Below are 17,708 nucleotides of genomic sequence, written 5' to 3' on the forward strand. Positions count from 1 at the left end.
GCGCGCGCCTGTAGCCCCAGCTACTCGGGTGGCTGAGGCGGGGGAATCGCTTGAACCCGGGAGGCGGAGTTTGCGTGAGCCGAGATCGCACCACTGCACTCCAGCCTGGCGACAGAGCGAGACTGCGTCTCAAAAAAAAAAAAAAAAAAAAAAGTACGCTGAGTACTCCAGAGACCGCTTAAAGGCGTCTCAGAGCGGGGCAAGGCTTAGGAGGGATTTGTCAGGTTGAAGTTGCTCACGTGGTAATTCCGTGGTGTGAGAAGCCCCCAAACCTCAGAATGTAACTCAGACCCAGGTCCAGGGCAAGGTTTTCAGTCACAGAGCACCTGAACACAGAGATTTGGTGGCTAATGGCTAAGCCAGGGACATTTTTTTTTTCTCATGCTTTGTAGGGCTAATAATTATAACCATTTCATTTTGGTGGACCTTCTTCATGAAGAGATGATGTCAAGGCACTCATCACAGGTTAAGCTGAACATTATTACTATTATTATTTCCAGACTGGGTCTCTCTGTCAGTCAGGCTGGAGTGCAGTGGTACAATCACGGCTCACTGCAGCCTCGACCTCCTGGGCTCAAGCAATCCTCCTGCCTCAACCTCCTGAGTAGCACCACCACTCTCGGCTAAATTTTGTATTTTTTTTTTTTTTTTTTGAGACGGAGTCTCGCTCTGTCGCCCAGGCTGGAGTGCTGTGGCATAATCTCGGCTCACTGCAAGCTCTGGTTCCCGGGTTCACACCATTCTCCTGCCTCAGCTTCCCAAGAAGCTGGGACTACAGGCGCCCGCCACCACGCCCAGCTAATTTTTTGTATTTTTTAGTAGGATGGGGTTTCACCATATTAGCTAGGATAGTCTCCATCTCCTGACCTCGTGATCCACCCGCCTCAGCCTCCCAAAGTGCTGGGATTACAGGCGTGCCCGGCCTTAAATTTTGTATTTTTTGTAGCGATGGGGTTTCACTATGTTGCCCAGGATGGTCGGGAACTCCTGGATTCAAGCCATCTGCCCACCTCCGCCTCCCAGAGTGTTCGCATTACTGGATTGAGCCACGGACCTGGCTGAACGTTATTTTTTAAATCACCAGAGAAAGTAAAGGAGTGCTCAAAATAGTGTCAGATGATGAGTGGGATGACTGTGATGAAAGGAGTTTGTCAAAAAAAAAAAAAAGCTAGTTCCAAGAAAGAGAACGGAAAGAAAAGCAGGAGCTGTCAGAAGAGGTAAAAATGTCAGAAGAGAAAACTCTGTAATTTGAGGCCAAATTACAGAAAATAGTTCCTGCAAAAATCAGATAGATATTCAGCACCATAGGAAGGGAGTGAAAATCAGATAGGTAGGTATCCTTAAGAAGTTGTGGCCTGCCAGGCGCGGTGGCTCACGCCTGTAATCCCAAGACTGGGAGGCCGAGGTGGGTGGATCACTTGCGGTCAGGCGTTCGAGACCAGCCTGGGCAACATGGCCAAACCCTGTCTCTCCTAAAAATGCAAAAAAATTAGCTGGGCATGGTGGCGCGTGCCTGTAGTCCCAGCTACTTGGGAGGCTGAGGCAGGAGAATCGCTTGAATCCAGGAGGCAGAGGTTGCAGTGAGCCAAGATTGCACCAGTGCACTCCAGCCTGGGCAACAAGCGCGAAACTCTGTCTCAAATAAATAAATAAATAAATAAATAAATAAATAAATAGACTGCATCACAGCTCATACTGTAGAAAGATGTTTCTGGAGAGAAAAATTCAAGTAGCCAATTTAAATCAAATATTAGGAAAATTAAACCAAAAGAGCTCATGCCTGTAATCTGAACACTTGGAGAGGCTGAGTCAGGCAGATTACCTGAGGTCGGGAGTTCAAGACCAGCCTGGCTAACATGGTGAAACCCTGTCTCTACTAAAAATACGAAAATTAGCTGGGCGTGGTGGCACATGCCTGTAATCCCAGCTCCTCAGGAGGATGAGGCAGGATAATTGCTTGAGCCTGGGAGACGGAGGTTGCAGTGAGCCAAGATTTTGCCACTGCACTCCAGCCTGGCTGACAGAGCAAGACTCTGTATCAGAAAAAAAAAAAAAAAAAGGCCGGGTGCGGTGACTCAAGCCTGTAATCCCAGCACTTTGGGAGGCCGAGACTGGCGGATCACGAGGTCAGGAGATTGAGACCATCCTGGCTAACACGGTGAAACCCCGTATCTACTAAAAAAATACAAAAAACTAGCCGGGCGCGGTGGTGGGCGCCTGTAGTCCCAGCTACCGGGAGGCTGAGGCAGGAGAATGGCGTAAACCCGGGAGGCGAGGCTTGCAGTGAGCTGAGATCCGGTCACTGCATTCCAGCCTGGGCGACAGAGCGAGACTCCGTCTCAAAAAAAAAAAAAGAAAGAAAGAAAGAAAATTAAGCCAAAAGACTAGTAATACTTCAGAACTTAGGGACTGTCAAACCAGTTGCAAGAAGATATATTCATGCAATCTTTGTATTAAGAGTCTCTCTAGCTGGGCGCGGTGACTCAGACCTGTAATCCCAGCATTTTGAGAGGCCAAGGCCAGTGGATTGCTTGAGTCCTGGAGTTCAAGACCAGCCTGGGGAACATAGTGAGATCCAGTCTGTATTTTAAAAGTTTTTAAAACAAAAAACAAAATGAAAAAAAAATCTCTGAACTAAGTGGACCTTTGATCCTCTCACTCAAATTTGACAGTTCTCCATTATTCATAAATGAGGTAATAGTTGTTGGAGATGGTCTTCTCTGAATGCAAGACTAGTACTTTGGCCTGATTATGAACTTCCTGCCATCCTAAGGAGTCATCCCAGGTGTCCACTATATCTTTTACAGCATTGAGTACTAGCACAGTCACATGTAGGCTTTCTTCCACAGTGAAGACTTGGCATCAGTCAGAATGATGCCACAGGTCCTCGGCCTTTTCCACACTGGGGTCACTTTATCAACTGATAAATGCTCATCCACACCTGGTCCACCTGGACTACCTCCTTATCTGTAGCCCTTTCACTTCTGTGTCCATAGAAATGTCTTACCTAAGCTCTGAAATCTAAACATTCAGAGAGCATCTTGATGCTTGAGAGCATCTTCACAGAGGTATACCTTTAAGATCTATGGTTTAAAACAATTGAATTCCAAAATGTTGCTTCTTACAGATTGACCTGCCTGATTATTTCCTGTTGTTTATGTACATTGATTATTATCAAAAACTTAATACTTTTTTTTTTTTTTGAGACAGAGTCTCGCTCTGTCGCCCAGGCTGGAGTGCAGTGGCGCGATCTCGGCTCACTGCAAGCTCTGCATCCCGGGTTCATGCCATTCTCCTGCCTCAGCCTCCCGAGTAGCTGGGACTACAGGCGCCTGCCACCACGCCCTGCTAATTTTTTTGTATTTTTAGTAGAGACAGGGTTTCACCATGTTAGCCAGGATGGTCTTGATCTCCTGACCTCATGATCCACCTGCCTTGGCCTCCCAAAGTGCTGGGATTACTGGCATGAGCCACCGCGCCTGGCCAAAAACTTAATAGTTTTTAATAAATATTGTCGGGCATTTTTTTGTTTTTTTTTTGAGATGGAGTCTTGCTCTTGTCTCCTAGGCTGGAGTGCAATGGCACGGTCTTCGCTCACCGCACCCTCTGCCTCCCAGGTTCAAGCGATTCTCCTGCCTCAGCCTCCCCAGTAGCTGGGATTAGAGGCGCCCACCACCAGGCCCGGCTAATTTTTGTATTTTTAGTAGCGATGGGGTTTCACCACGTTGGCCAGGCTAGACTCGAACTCCTGACCTCGTGATCCACCCACCTCAGCCTCCCAAAGTGTTGGGATTACAGGCGTGAGTCACCGCGCCCAGCCAATATTGTCAGTTTTAAAGAACAAGTTCCCCTCTAGAAACTCCTCATCCATACAATTGGTTACAGGTTTGGAGCATTACAGAGGTTTTTAAATCTTCTACTTAGTAGTTCTTGAAAAATTACCTTACCTGTTAAGCTGAGATGCCCCCTTCCCTCAGGAGAGTGCCGTTAAGTAGGCAGGGATCACCAAGGTTCAGAGATGTCTCTTGCTCAAAAATCATAGTATCTGTTAAATAGCAATAACTGTAGCTAACACATACTGCATTCTCAGTATGCTTTGCACTATTCTACTTAATCCCATTGAAACCTCTTAACAACCCAGCAGTAGATACTACCACCATTTGGCGGAAAGAAACTGAGTCACCCAGCTTCTAGATGGCTGAGCTGGAAGTTGTATGGAGGCTGGAGGCCCCATCTGATTTCAGGGTCCGTTCTCATCTACTGCAATCTAGATCCTAGTAAGAATCGGGCTTTTCAGGCTGTCTCCTAAACCCCTCCTCTCGTCCCTTTCCCATCTGAGAGGAGAATGAAGAAGTGAGAAAGCCAACTGACCTGTCTAGTCACAGTATAGGCCCTGTCCAAATGTCAGTTTTCTTCTTGAAGTGAGGTGCTCTAGGAGGCAGAGATAAACTAGGTGTGAAGAGGCAAATTCGGCAGTCACAGCCTTGTCTGTTTAATTTTCTTGACCAATATAGAAAAGTGCAACTTTGAAGCTGCTCTGATGCTCACTGAAGTGAGCTACCACCAGGAAGGCTGGACCCCTGGGTTATTTGCAGTTCTTTCAGAGAACTTGACAGTTCTTTCAAATAACATTTTTTACTATGTATTAAATAGTGAAAGAAGGATTATGGGATACCTGAGCTTGCTGGTTACTTGCTTGAATTGGTTTCTTTGCCCAATAAAATACCACAGCTTGATTAGGTGGTAGGGGCTAGTGTTGGTGGAGTGGCTGCCCTTACTTTGCCTATTTCCCCAGCAGGCCAAGCAAGCAACTGAGGGCCTTACTTGGATGTTAGTAAGCTAAGTTCTAGCTCTTCAGCCTTTTTTTTTTTTTTTTTGATACAGAGTCTCACCCTGTCGCCCAGGCTAGAGTGCAGTGGCACGATCTGGGCTCACTGCAACCTCTGCCTGCCAGGTTCAAGCAATTTTTGACTAATTTTTGTATTTTTACTTATTTGCTTTTATTTTATTTATTTTTTGAGACGGAGTTTCCCTCTTGTCCCCCAGGCTAGAGTGCAATGGTGTGATCTCGGCTCACTGCAACCTCCGCCTTCCGGGTTCAAGCGATTCTTTTGCCTCAGCCTCCTGAGCAGCTGGGATCACAGGCACCCACCACCATGCCCAGCTACATTTTTTTTTTTTTTTTTTTTTTGGTATTTTTAATAGAGACAGGGTTTTGCCGTGTTGGCCAGGGTTGTCTCGAACTCCTGACCTCAGGTGATCCACCCGCCTCGGCCTCTCAAAGTGCTGGGATTACAGGCATGAGCTACTGTGCCCAGCCAATTTTTGTATTTTTAGTAGGGACAGGGTTTCACCATGTTGGCCATGCTGGTCTGGAACTCCCGATCTCAAGTGATCCGCCTGCCTTGGCCTCTCAAAGTGCTGGGATTATAGGCAGGCATGAGCCACCACACCTGGCCTCTTTCTTCATTCTAAGTCATATCTTTTAGTCTGATCATGAGTTTTCCCACCAAAAACTGTACAGTTAGATGCCTTCACCTCTATGGAGCCTCAGGAGACTCAGAAAACTTCATTTGGATCAAAATGTGCAAGGGACAGGACAGCATGCACTCTCTCTTTCTCTCTGTCTTTCTTTTTCTCTTATTAACTTACATTTTTTAAAAAAAATTATGGAATATTTTAAACATACAGAAAATTGTAGATATATAACAAATTTAACAGACATTTTGCTCTTTCCTTTTATTGTTTTTGGACAAAAGATTACAGATAGGCCAGGCGCGGTGGCTCCACGCCTGTAATCCCAGCACTTTGGGAGGCTGAGGCGGACAGATCACAAGGTCAGGAGTTCGAGAACAGCCTGGCCAACATGGTGAAACCCTGTCTACAAAAAATACAAAAATTAGCTGGGTGTGGTGGCATGTGCCTGTGCCTGTAATTCTAGCTTCTCGGGAGGCTGAGGGAGAAGAATCACTTGAACCGGGGAGGTGGAGGTTGCAGTGAGATTGCGCCACTGTACTCCAGCCTGGGCAACAGAGCGAGACTCTGTTATAAAAAAAAAAAAAAAAAAAAGATTACAGATAAACCAGTGCTCTGAGGTGCTTTTCGACTCTTTAAAAAGCATTACTGGGCCAGGCGCAGTGGCTCATGCCTGTAATCCCAGCACTTTGGCAGGCTGAAGTGGGCGGATCACCTGAGGTCAGGAGTTCAAGATCAGTCTGGCCAACACAGAGAAACCTGTCTCTACTAAAAATACAAAATTAGGCAGGCATGGTGGCATATGCCTGTAATCCCAGTTACTCGAGAGGGTGAGACAGGAAAATTGCTTGAACCCGGGAGGCGCAGGTTGCGGTGAGTCGAGATCGTGCCATTGCAGTCCAGCCTGGGCAACGAGAGTAAAACTCTAAAAAAAAAAAAAAAAAAAGAAAAACATTACTGGCCGGGCGCCGCAGCGGCTCACACCTGTAATCCCAGCACTTTGGGAGGCCGAGGCTGGTGGATCACAAGGTCAGGTGTTGGAGACCAGCCTGACCAACATGGTGAAGCCCCATCTCTACTAAAAATATAAAAATTAGCTGGGCGTGGTGGCAGGCGTCTGTAATCCCAGCTACTCGGGAGGCTGAGGCAGGAGAATCCCTTGAACCCAGGAGGCGGAGTTTGCAGTGAGCCGAGATTGAGCCACTGCACTCCAGCCTGGGCAACAAGAGCGAGACTCGGTCTCAGAAAAAATAAATAAATAATAAAATAAAATAAAAAATAAAAAGCAGGCCAGGCGCAGTAGCTCACACCTATAATACCAGCACTTTGGGAGGCCAAGGTAAGGCGGATCATGAGGTCACGAATTCGCGACCAGCCTGGCCAACATGGTGAAACCCCATCTCTACTATAAACACAAAAATTAGTTGGGCGTGGTGGTGCACACCTGTAATCCCAGCTACTCCAGAGGCTGAGGCAGGAGAATTGCTTAAACCTGGGAGGCGGAGTTTGCAGTGAGCTGAGATCATGCCACTGCACTCCAGCCTGGGTGACAGAGCAAGACTCTACATAAAAATTAAAAAGCATAACTGTAAATATAATTTTTTCCTTTGGTAACTCAAACCACTCAGCCTGTGTCCTCTCCCTCTCACTCCCCCCAGAGGAGAAGAAACATCAATGGTGAAAGCAACACCGGCTTCACACTCAGGAGAAAACTGCACCTCCTGTCGTTTCCTGGGCTCTACACTTTCACAGAAAGTTCTCTAGTAACCAACTACAGAAATGATCCCTGAAAGCCGCCTAATTTTTGAATGATAAAATATTTCTAAATTGGTCAGGCACAGTGGCTCACACCTGTAATCCCAGCAGTTTGGGAGGCTGAGGAAGGTGAATCACCTAAGGTCAGGAGTTCGAGACCAGCCTGGCCAACAAGGTGAAACCCCTTCTGTACTAAAAATACAGGCCTGGTGCGGTGGCTCAAGCCTGTAATCCCAGCACTATGGGAGGCTTGAGGCAGGTGGATCACCTGAAGTCGGGAGATCAAGACCAGCCTGGCCAACATAGTGAAACCCCGTCTCTACTAAAAATACAAAAATCAGCTGGGCGTGGTGGCACACATCTGTAATCCCACCTACTCGGGAGGCTGAGGCAGAAAAATTGCTTGAACTCAGAAGGTGGAGGTTGCAGTGAGCCAAGATCGCTCTATTGCACTCCAGCCTGAGCCGCGGAGCGAGACTCCTCAAAAAAAAAAAAAAAAAAAACTGAAGATAATTTTATAGTCAATGGGGAGTATTCAAGTTTCAGGATCAGGGATTTAATAAAATTTGTGGCCTTTTAGGTAAATATCTTTAAAGAATATTGTTTCAGGCAATGTAGTTTGTGTGTGGGTGTGTGCTGTCTTGACTTGTTTTTAGGCTCTGGCTAAAAGTCAGTTAGTTCCTCTTCTTGAGCTGCCGATTATGTCTGCATCCCCAACCACCTCCGTTATCAGGCTCAAACACTAGGGACCATTATACACCCATCCTAATCACTCCAGGGCCAGTTACTCGACAACTAGAGCCAGCCCCCATGCCCCTGAGCCCCCAGAAATTACTCAAATTAGCCAATCCCAAACCTGTTGGCCTTGCCTAACCCTTCTCTTCCTGCAAAAACCACAACAAAGGCTCTTCCGCAGTTCCCCCCTCACTCCCTCTGCCTAGCGACCCCTTCTGTTCCTGCTGAGTGGCCTGGTGTGAAGCCCCAGGGAAATGAGAATACAAAACTAAAACTTGGGCCAACATGGTGGCTCACTCTTGTAATCCCAGCACTTTGGGAGGCAGAGGCAGGCAAATCACTTGAGGCCAAGAGTTCAAGACCAGTCTGGCCAACATGGTGAAACCCTGTCTCTACTAAAAATACAAAAATTAGCCGGGTGTGGTGGTGAGCGCCTGTTGTCCCAAATACTTGGGAGGCTGAGGAGGGAGAATCACTTGAAACTGGGAGGTGGAGGAGCAACCTCCTCCGAGAGTCTGGAGCGCCACTACTCTCCAGTCTGACGAAGTGAAAGACTCTGTTTCAAACAAAAAACAAAAACAAAAACAAAAACTGTAAAACTTGTAAAACTGGTTTGTGACTCCTGTACTGCATCTAACCTCACTATACCTCACCCAAGGTAACCTGTGTTTTTGTTTTTGAGACAGAGTCGGTCTGTTACCCAGGCTGGAGTGCAGTGGCTCGATCTTGGCTCACTGCAGCTGCCACCTCCCAGATTCAAGCAATTCTCCCACCTCAGCCTCCCAAGTAGCTGGGATTACAGGCATGAGCCACTGTGCCTGGCCAAATCTGAGCTTTTTATAAAATCTTCATCACAATGGTTCTTAATAAAGTTGACTTTAAAGTTTTCTTCCCTCCTACAACAGAGGGTGGGGAAAAAAGGTAGTTCATAAAGATCAGTTGATCTTTTTAAAATAATTTTTAACTGACAAATAATTGTACATATTCTTGGGGTACATAGTGATGTTTTGATACATGTAACGTATAGAGATCAGGATAATTAACATCCATCATCTCAAATAATTATCATTTTTTTGTGTTGGGAACATTCAATATTTTTCTCCTAGCTATTTGAAACTATTATGGTGAACCACAGTCATCCTATGGCATAGAAAATCAGATAGCTGTACTTATGTATATCCTTTAGCAAATCTCTCCTTATCCTTCCTTTCCCCCCACCATTCCCTTTTTTAAATTTTTTTATTTTTTATTTTTTTTACTTTTTGGAGACAGGGTCTCGCTTTTTCGCCCGGACTGGAGTGCATTGGCTCAGTCTGTGCTCACTGCAACCTCTGCCTCCTGAACTCAAGCGATCCTCCCATCTCTGCCTCCCGAGTAGCTGGGACCACAGGCTCTCGCCAGCACACCCCGCTAATATTTGTGTTTTTCTTTTTATAGAGACGCGGTCTCGCTATGTTGCCCACGCTCATCTTCAACTCCTGGGCTCAAGCAATCCGTCCCTCTCCGTTTTCCAAAGTACTGGGATTACAGGCGTGAGCTACCGTGCCCGGCCTTGTTTTTTAAATTATTTTTTGTTGAAGGTCTCACTGTGTCGCCCAGGCTGCAGTGCAGTGGTGCGATCCCGGCTTACTGCAGCCTCAACCTCCCGGGCTCAAGGGATCTCTCCGTCCTCAGCCTCCGGGGTAGCTGGGACCACAGGCGCGTGCCACCACCATGCCCAGCTCTTTCCCAGTTTAACTGTGGTTAAAACTGGTGTGTGGGGGCAATGAGAGAGACCCGCGAAAAATGAGAAACAAGGGATAGGGCTGACCTCTTTTGCGGACAAAGAAAAAGAAAACAAAGTTTCCTCAGAAAACTAAGTTGCCTCACTGCCGCCTGGTATCAGGAAGCACTGAGCCCGCCCAACGCGGGCTCCTCCCCGGGCAGGCCGCTCTTGTCCGCCCGGAGCAGGGGGGGGGGGGGGGGGCTGCCGCGGGACCACGTGGCCTAGAGCGCCCTTCCTGCACCGCCGGCGGTGGCAGGGCCGGGCGCGCCTGCTGAGCGGGGCGGGACGCGGACTCCCAGGCTCTGCGGAGAGCGGCTGCCACCAGCCTCTGTTTTTTTCTTGAGACCTAGTCTGGCTCTGTGGCTCAGGCTGGAGTGCAGTGGCGTGATCACGGCTCACTGCAGCCTCAGCCTCCTCTCGCCTCAGCCGCTCCGGTAGCTGGGACCACGAACGGGTGCTACCACCCCCGGCTACATTTTTTGTATTTTTAGTAGAGACGGGGGTCTCGCCATGTTGGCTAGGCTGCTCCCGAACTCCGGAGCTCAAGCGACCCGCCCGCCTGGGCCTCCCAAAGTGCTGAGACTGCAGGCATGAGCCACCGCGCCCGGCCGAGAGCCTCTTTTGGCTACTCCTCTCGCCTTTCCGGGGCCAGGCGTGTGCAGCTCAGTGGAGAAGCGTCCCCGCCCTCTACGAGACGTCCTCGCTGCCGAGGTCGGAGGCGCGGAGGACGGGAGACCTGAGGTGCGTTCCAGCATGTTCCTGCAGCCCTCCACTCCCTCCCGCAGTTGCGTAAAGTCAGATCCCTGAAACACATCTCACATACGCTACGCGTGACTGGTGGTGTTTCTCCCTTTGAACCCTGATAGATACAGGAGGCCACTAACAGAGATAAGGAATTGTACTATGTACTCCATACTTCAATAACTGGGTGCTTAGAGACGAGGCTGAGTTCTTACTGCTATCCTAATACCCACGGCAGAGGTTAACCTCCTAGCTGACAAGTGGTCAACTTTTCTGCCTTCCGGAAGACTTGGGGCCGGGCTGAGGGAGATAATCTAGAACTTTTATAGTGATCCCGTGTACATTTCCCTAGAATGATGGATTAGGGTATAGGGATTAAATATACAATGTATACTTTAATATACATTAAAAAGTTCTGGAAGGATGTACTTCAAAATGTTTTCAGTGGTTTCTTCCATTTTTCCCGTTTGGAATATTGGAACAACCGACTATGTTATTTTAGCCCTTTCTCCTTCATTGCTTCTCCAAATTCAGGGACCTCATTGGAGCAAACTTGTTTGCAGGTTATCTGGGCACCCTCTTGAAATAAATTGTCTCTCTTTGCTCTTACAGGTCTCAACTGCTTCTTACCAATGTTAATTCCACTGACTACTATCAGAATCTGATGAGCAATCCACTCATCAGATAAGCTGTTTCTACACTCTCCTGAATGACCATATTATAGATGCTGGGAAAAAATTGTATTAAAGACTTACTGAGTCAGCTGGGCATGGTGGCTCACGCCTGTAATCCCAGCACTTTGTGTAGCTGAGGTGGGAGCATCGATTGAGCCCAGCAGTTCAAAACCAGCCCTGGCAGCATAAGCGAGACCCTATCTCTACAAAAAATTTTAAAATTAGCCAGGTGTGGTGGTGTGCACCTATAGTCTTAGCTACTTGGGAAGCTGAGGTGGGAGGATTACTTCAGCCTAGGAGGTTGAGGTTGCAGTGAGCTGGGATCACACCACTGCCCTTCAGCCTGGGTGACACAGCAGGACCCTGTCTCTTAAAAAAAAGTCGTGGACTTTGTTATCTTTATGCATATGACTCATCAATATATCTGTAGTTCCATATAGAAAGAACACTTAGATTGGGCGCAGTGGCTCATGCCTATAATCCCAGCACTCTGGGAGGCCAAGGCTGGCGGATCACTTGAGGCCAGGAGTTTAAGACCAGCCTGGCCAACATGGCGAAACCCTGTCTTCACTAAAAAATACCAAAATTAGCCTGGTGTGGTGGCACATGCGTGTAATCCCTGCTACTCCAGAGGCTGAGGAATGAGAATAGCTTGAACCTGGGAGGTGGAGGTAGCAGTGAGTCAAGATTGCTCTACTGCCCTCTAGCCTGGACGACAGAGTGAGACTCCATTTCAAGAAATAAATAAATAAAATAAAACACTTAGGAACATGCTATAGAAAACTAAAATTATAAATGTTAAAAATTTAATCTGTTATTTGTTTCTGGAATATGTTCATTCTTACACTTGGGACTAGACTTAGAGATTTTAGAAATTGCAGACCAAATAATGAAGCTCCCATGTAGATTTGACTCAGAAAAACACAGAACACTGTTGCGGAACACCATCCCTTTTCTCAGCTTTTACCCCTATTCTGCCTCCGCCATCCCTGGAAACAAGGCAACAGTCCTCTTCTGTGGTTACACAGTACCTTGCTTTAGACATTCTAACTGCCTTCTTCATCCTCTCAAAACTAGATAATTTAGGTAAGACTTAAGAAGTTTCGCCGGGCGCGGTGGCTCAAGTCTGTAATCCCAGCACTTTGGGAGGCCGAGACGGGCGGATCACGAGGTCGGGAGATCAAGGCCATCCTGGCTAAGACGGTGAAACCCCGTCTCTACTAAAAATACAAAAAACTAGCCGGGCGAGGTGGCGGGCACCTGTAGTCCCAGCTACTCGGGAGGCTGAGGCAGGAGAATGGCGTAAACCCGGGAGGCGGAGCTTGCAGTGAGCTGAGATCCGGCCACTGCACTCCAGCCTGGGCGACAGAGCAAGACTCCGTTTCAAAAAAAAAAAAAGAAGTTTCAGACTACAGGCTGGACATGGCTCCCAGCACTTTGGGAGGCCAAGGTGGGCAGATCACCTGAGGTCGGGAGTTCAAGACCAGCCTGACCAACATGGAGAAACCCCATCTCTACTGAAAATACAAAAATTAGCTGGGCATAGGAAATACATATATTTCCATAAAGTATTGAATCTTCTGTTTAATCACATCAGTAGGAATCTAAAAGCAATTTTGGATTTTTTTTTTTTTTGAGATGGATTCTTGCTCTGTTGCCCAGGCTGGTGTGCGGTGGTGCCATCTCGGCTCACTGCAACCTCCGCCTCCCAGGTTCAAGCGATTCTCCTGCCTCAGCCTCTTGAGTAGCTGGGACTACAGGTGCGTGCCACCATGCCCAGCTAATTTTTGTATTTTTTTTTTTTTTTTTTTTTTGAGACGGAGTCTTGCTCTGCCGCCCAGGCTGGAGTGCAGTGGCCGGCTCTCAGCTCACTGCAAGCTCCGCCTCCCGGGTTCACGCCATTCTCCTGTCTCAGCCTCCCGAGTAGCCGGGACTACAGGCGTCCGCCTCGTCGCCCGGCTAGTTTTTTGTATTTTTTAGTAGAGACGGGGTTTCACCGTATTAGCCAGGATGGTCTCCATCTCCTGACCTCGTGATCCGCCCGTCTCGGCCTCCCAAAGTGCTGGGATTACAGGCTTGAGCCACCGCGCCCGGCCTAATTTTTGTATTTTTAGTAGGGATGGGGTTTCACCGTGTTGGCCAGGATGGTCTTGATCTCTTGACCTCATGATCCGCCGGTCTTGGCCTCCCAAAGTGCTGGGATTACAGACATGAGCCACCGCACCTGCCTAATTTTGGAATTTTCTACAAAACATTTAGATTTTATTTCTGCTGCCATAAATATTAACTATTCCTACTCAAAAGCCTGGCAGCTGTCTGCCCACTGCTGTGTAGAACATATTTATGTGATCACTACCTCGCATGGTAACTCTGAGAGATGGGTGGTTTTATCTCAGAGGGACTTGTCCACTGTCATACAAATACATTATACAGCCAGACTTCATTGTACAAGGCCCAGATATGCATGGATTTCGCTAACCATGCTTTTGTTAAGTAACATCAGTCTCCCAACAACAGGGTTCAAATATCAGTTACTACAGTATATTAAGTATGAGCAATTACATAAAATATAAACTTTGTTGCTAGCTCGTCAGTGCACAAAGCACTGTGTGAATAACAAGTGTACATGATCAGTGACAAGTTGCATAATTTCTTTGAAAGTCTGTTATTTCGTTCACTCATGCACAGAAAGGCATGTGGTTGTGTTGCTTCTTGTCTCCCACCACACCGGGCCTCTTTTTACAAAAAAAACTAATTCTCAATATTTCTTTCCCTTTTCTTTCTTTCTTTTTTTCTTTTTTTTTTTTTTTGTGGTTGTTGTTGGGGGATGGAGTCTTACTCTGTCACCCAGGCTGGAGTGCAATAGTGTGATCTCAGCTCACTGCAAACTCCACCTCCCCGTTCCAAGTGATTCTCGTGTCTCAGCCTCCCAAGTAGCTGAGACTACAGGCGCCCACCACCACACCTGGCTAATTTTTGTATTTTTAGTAGAGACGGTTTCACCATGTTAACCAGGCTGGTCTTGAACTCCTGACCTCAGGTGGTTTGCCTGATTTGGCCTCCCAAAGTGCTGGGATTACAGGTGTGAGCCACTGCGCCCAGCCTCAATATTTCTAATGTATTAAATTACATAGTACCAGATAAATATTAGTTTTACTATTTTAATTTCCCTGTACATTTAAAACTAAAAGAGTTTTTACTGGCAAAAAAATTTGAAGGTTACAGAATAATCATTTTTCTTATTGATCAAGATTGCTTTGCATGGTATCAGCTTGTATGTTCATTTTTACAGTCTTACATTACTTTGTACTTATGGTACAGTACTTTCAGTACTTTTTACTGGGCAAAGCAAGGAGACACACACATGCACACACACATAGCAAATAAATCAGTCTGGCTTGAGAGGAAGATGGTTAGAATAGGACCCAGGCACAGTGGGTTTCTGTGCAGCTATTTACCATTTAGGCAACTTTTGCAAAGTTGCTTAGCTTCCCCGGGATGAGTTTTCTGGACAGCAGAATAATCGGTCTTAACTGGGACTCTTTCTCTTCTATCCCAGCCAGTCTGAATTCTGCCAGCCAGGCCTAACTTTCATCCCCTAAGAGAGAGAGGGCCACTTGATTCAATATGTAACGAAGTAATGAATAGTGAATCTGTAAGTAAGTCTACCGATATCTGTAAAAGCAGTGAAAAGCAATTTGGTTTTCTGAAAATGTTAACTATAAACATTATTTCCTATCAGTTTGCTGATTTCCTATAAGTTGGCTGACTTAGTCACAAAGTTAGTTTTCATTCATCCTGACCACACCTGACAGGCCTGTTTCCATGGCTGGGATCCTCTTCCCCATGGTTCTTTCTGGTGCTGAAATGCACTTGGGCAATCATGCCCCTTAAATGTGCCTTTATGGGTTAGATGTGGTGGCTCATGTCTGTAATTCCAGCACTTTGGGAGGCTAAAGCAGGAGAATTACTTGAGGCCAATTCGAGACCAGCCTGGGCAACATAGTGAGACACCCCCCGGCCCCGCCAATCTCTTTAAAAAAATGTTTTTGGCTGGGCACGGTGGCTCCTGCCTGCAATCCCAGCACTTTGGGAGGCCAAGGCAGATGAATCACCTGAGGTTGGGAGTTTGAGACCAGCCTGGCCAACATGGAGAAACCCCTGACTCTACTAAAAATACAAAATTAGCCGGGCGTGGTGGCACATGCCTGTAATCCCAGCTACTCAGGAGGCTGAGGCAGGAGAATTGCTTGAACCCGGGAGGTGGAGGTTGCAGTGAGACGAGATGGTGCCATTGCACTCCAGCCTGGGCAACAAGAGCGAAACTCTGTCCCAAAAAAAAAAAAAGTATTTATGTTTATAAAATCTGAGAGGACAGCTGGGTGTGGTGGCACATACCTGTAGTCTCAGCTGTAGATCTCAGTGTAGATCATGCCACTGCACTCCAGCCTGTGTGCACAGTAAGACTCTGACTTGAAAAAAACAAAAACAGAGGATGTAAAAAATTTCACTTTTGCTCTACTTTTTAACATCTGAAATATTTATAAAATATGGAAGTTCTTTCTAAGGACTATTTCAGCATTGCTTGTGTCCTTCCTTGAGGCAGGGGCCTTGCCAGCTGTACTGGATGCAGCAGTAACTAAGCTGAAATTGGTCGTTGCCCTTGATTACTTGTTAAATAAAGCCATTTCCCCTTGTTAAATAAAACAGGATAATTTAATTCAAAATACATGTGGGGCTGGGTGCGGTGGCTCACGCCACTTTGGAGGCCGAGGCAGGTAGATCATTTGAGGTCAGGAGTTCAAGACCAGCCTGGCCAACATGGTGAAACCCCATGCAGTAGTGGCATGTGGCTATAATCCCAGCTACTCAGGAGGCTGAAGCAGGAGAATCGCTTGAACCTGGGAGGTGGAGGTTGCAGTGAGCCACGATCGCACCACTGCACTCCAGTCTGAGTGAGACCCTGTCTCAAAAAAAAAAAAAAAAAAAAGGCCGGGCATGGTGGTTTACGCCTGTAATCCCAGCACTTTGCGAGGCCAAGGTCGGTAGATCACCTGAGGTCAGGAGTTCAAGACTAGTCTAACCAACATGGTGAAATTCTTGTCTCTACTAAAAATACAAAATTTAGCCGGTTGTGGTGGTGGGCGCCTAGTAATCCCAGCTACTCTGGAGGCTGAGGCATGAGAATTGCTTGAATCCGGGAGGTGGAGGAGGTTGCAGTGAGCTGAGATCGTGCCATTGCACTCCAGCCTGGGTGACAGCCTGACATACTATCTCAAAAAAAAAGAAAAAAGAAAAAAAAAAAGAAAATACGTGTGGGCTGGGCATCGTGGCTCAAGCCTGTAATCCCAGCACTTTGGGAGGTTGAGGCGGGCCAATCACTTGAATTCAGTAGTTTGAAACCAGCCTGGCCAACCAATAGTGAAACTCTGTCTCTACTAAAAATTTAAAAATAAGCCAGGCATGGTGGTGTGTGCCTGGAGTCCCAGTTACTTGGGAGGCTGAGGCAGGAGAATCACTAGAACCCAGCTGGGAGACTGAGGCAGCAGAATCACTAGAATCCAGGAGGTGGAGGTTGCAGTGAGCCAAAATCATGCCACTGCACTCCAGCTTGGGTGACAGAGGAGACTCTGTCTCAAAAAAAAGAAAAAGAAACCAAAACCAAAAAAACCCCACCAAATATATGCGAACGTGTGCTCACTTCAGTAGCATATGTAGTAAGATTAAAATACGCATGAACTCTTACAGAAAAACATTTCTAATAGTCAGCAAATACTGAGAACTTATAGAAGATAAGAAGAGTTAAATTGTTCTGTCCTTGCTTTTATTTGTTTTTTAACGTCTTGGATACCAGCATCCTTGCTTTGTGTTTTTTTTGGAGACAGAGTCTTGCTCTATCGCCCAGGCTGGAGTGCAGTGGCATGATGTTGGCTCACTGCAACCTCCGCCTCCTGGGTTCACATGATTCTTCTGACTCAGCTTCCCAAGTAGCTGGGATTACAGGCATGCACCATCATGACTAGCTAATTTTTTGTATTTTTAGTAGAGACAGGGTTTCACCATACTGGCCAGGCTGGTCTCGAACTCCTGACCTTGTGATCTGCTTGCCTCGGCCTTTGAAAGTGCTGGGATCACAGGTGTGAGCCACTGTGCCCGGCCAGCATCCTTGCTTTTTAGAGCGCTTACTGCCAAGCTGAGGGATAAGTCAGATATTATACATTTTCAGAAAAGAAGACATATGCAGGAGCTGCATGTAACTGAAAACAAACAAAAAGAATATTTGAGAATCGAAAAGTTTGATTAAATCACACAGCAATGAAATATAAAGACTAATATAAAAATAGCACATTTCCAATCAATAGTTATCTGAAATAAATGTATATTGTGCACCTGTTAGGAACCCTATACTCTACTAAAAACTAAATTAAAACCAACCACATTAAACCCTTAAGGCAAAGTCAGAGCAAACCCTCCTGATGCTTATGGGGCAGCACTCCTTCACCCTCTGTTTCAGATATCAAGTCCTTGTGCTGTTCATAAATGAGACAACCTTACAATAAGCT

At 46.7% G+C, this 17,708-nt stretch overlaps 1 protein-coding gene and 1 pseudogene across 1 annotated transcript in view; one reads left to right on the plus strand and one right to left on the minus strand.

Moving 5' to 3' along the window:
* Window positions 1–17,708, plus strand: part of ZNF487 (zinc finger protein 487) — a 72,585-nt gene that overhangs the window by 957 nt on the left and 53,920 nt on the right.
* LOC115900638 lies at window positions 7,095–7,275 on the minus strand (annotated as a pseudogene).

Source organism: Rhinopithecus roxellana, chromosome 11, assembly GCF_007565055.1.
Source record: "Rhinopithecus roxellana isolate Shanxi Qingling chromosome 11, ASM756505v1, whole genome shotgun sequence".
Classification (NCBI taxonomy): domain Eukaryota; kingdom Metazoa; phylum Chordata; class Mammalia; order Primates; family Cercopithecidae; genus Rhinopithecus; species Rhinopithecus roxellana.